This window comes from Enhydra lutris, unplaced genomic scaffold (assembly GCF_002288905.1).
Source record: "Enhydra lutris kenyoni isolate GAN:26980312 unplaced genomic scaffold, ASM228890v2 scaffoldscaffold2012, whole genome shotgun sequence".
NCBI classification, from domain to species: domain Eukaryota; kingdom Metazoa; phylum Chordata; class Mammalia; order Carnivora; family Mustelidae; genus Enhydra; species Enhydra lutris.
The window spans coordinates 1-2,584 of NW_019156096.1; the positions used below are offsets into that span (position 1 = coordinate 1).

Here is a 2,584-nt window from a genome sequence, read left to right on the forward strand (position 1 = left end):
GCGCAGGAACTCCTGCTCATTGACTTCTCCATCTCCGTCTCGATCAGCCTCATCGATCATTTCCTGCAACACCTCATCAGTGAGGTTCTCACCCAACTCCTTGGCCACGCGCTTTAGATTTTTGAAGGATATCTTCCTAGTTTCATCATCATCGAAGAGCTTGATAGCTTTCAGAATTTCTTCTTTGGTATCTTTCTCAGACATTTTCTGAGTCATCACAGTCAAAAAGTCACTGAAGTTCATTTTTCCTGTCCCTTCTTTATCAATTTCTATCATTTTCTTGATCTCTTCTTTCTTGGATTCAAAGCCCAGCACCCTCATCGCCACCTTAAGTTCCTTAACATCTATGGTCCCAGTCCCATCGGCATCAAAGAGGTCAAAAGCTTCCCGGATTTCCTAGTTCTGCTCTTCAGTGAGCTCTGGCTTAGGACTCATCCTTTTTCGCTGGGCAGACGATGCCATGCTTGCCTTCTTAAAGTTAGAGGCCACTGCCGATGGACTCTGTGGGTCCCATTCTGCTATCCTTTAATGCCCACAAACCCAACATCTCATACTTATAACTGGATTCGAGTCCGTAAAGTACTTGTTTAAAATTTTTTCCCTCTTGTTACTATGAGTTTTCCATTTCTTTATTGAAAATTTTAGACATAGTCTATCGCTGTCTCATTGATAGACATCTAAAGATTTGATGAAATCACAGTAAGATACCACCTCACACCTGCTAAAATGGCTTTTATCAAAAAGATAACAAGTATTGGTGAGGATGCAGAGAAAAAGGAACCCTTGTGCACTGTTGGTGGGCATATAGATTGGTGCAGTCACTATGAAAAAAGGGTAGGGTGATTCCCCAGAAAAATTAAACATAGGACAACCATATGACCCAGCAATTCTACTTCTGGGTATTTATCTGAAGAAAATGAAATCACTGTCTCAAAAAGATATCTGCACTCCCATATTCATTATAGCATTGTTTACAATAACCAAGACATGGAAACAACCCAAGTGTCATCAATAGCTGAATGGATAAGGAAAATGTGGTACATGTATATGGAATGGTATATGGTATACAATGGAATTTGGTATATATATGGAATAGTATAGTGGTATATAATGGAATATTATTCAGACATACACAGACCTTAAGGTACTATGCTAAATGAAGTAAGTCATGGAAAGACACTGCATGATCTCACTGACATGTGGATCTAAAAACAAAACAAAACAAAAAACTCATAGGTACAAATAACAGATTGGTGTTTTCCAGAGGTAGGAATTGAGGGTGGGTGTGTAAAATGGGTGAAGGTAGTCAAAAGGTACAAATTCCCAGTTATAAGATAATGTATTTAATGTATACATAATATGGGAAGGTGTAATGTACAGCATAGTGATTATAGTTAATGATACTGTATTATATATTTGAAAGTTGCTAAAAGAGTAGATCTCAAAATTGCTCATCATAAAAAAATTATAATTATGTGTGCTGACAGATGCTAGCTAAACTTATTGCAGTGATCATTTTGCAAATATACATATATTAAATCCTTAGGTTGTACACCTAAAGCTGATACAATATTATATGTCAATTATATCTCAATAAAAATAAGTTTTTAGAAAAGAATTATTTTGATGCAAAACAGTGTACATATAAAAGACTGAAAACACGTCTTTGAAGTAGATTTTTTATGTTTACAGCATTTGTTCTCCACATTTATGTTCACTGCAAGTAGTCATATGCATCTGTAAGTGATGTATTTAAAAAATCAAATGATTTATGTATTTGTATTAAAGAGGCTCTGGGTATAGCTTAGGTTCAGTGGGTACAGGAAACAAACTATGATCTAATCTGAATGATGCCTCTTAAGGACACATAGTATATTTAATTTTTTTTCTTTTCGCCCCAAAGCAGCAAACAAAATGTTAACCATCTATCAAATGATGGATTGATTAAATGACTTAAGATAAAGCTCAATAGATAATTTGATCAAAATCTTCCCGTTTTAGGTCTAGTTATTGTTTCAATGTTTATTTATGTTTTCATAAGTTTTTTTTTTTAATAAAATATGTTCAGCCTCTGTTTCAAAAGACATCCTTTAGGGGTGCCTGGCTGGCTCAGTAGGTAGAGCATCAGACTCTTGATCCCAGGGCCATGAGTTCAAAGCCCCATGTTGCGCATGGAGACTACTTTAAAAAAAAAAAAAAACATCCTTTAAAGAAGTGGTAGTATATATGTATATATACAACAGAATATTATTCAGTCATAAAAACTGAGGAAATCCTGCCCTTGAGAGCATTATACTAGCAAAATAAGTCAAACAGAACTATATAAATACTGTATGATCTCACTAACATGTGAAATCTAAAAACAAAACAAAAAATTCAAACTCATAAAAAAGGGATCAGATTTGTGGTTATCAGAGGTGGTGGTGCGGAGGATGGGAATTGAGGAATGTGCTCAAAGGTATAAAATTCCAGCTACCAGATAAATAAGTACTAGGATGTAACATACAACATGATGACTATAGCTAACACCACTGTATGATATACGGGAAAGTTAGGAGAGTAAATTCTAACAATTCTTATAACT

The 2,584-nt window shown here is 35.1% G+C and overlaps 1 pseudogene; it reads right to left on the reverse strand.

The window, feature by feature from the left end:
• Window positions 1-3: 3 nt before the first annotated feature.
• Window positions 4-523, reverse strand: LOC111140502 (annotated as a pseudogene).
• Between the last annotated feature and the right edge of the window lie 2,061 nt (window positions 524-2,584).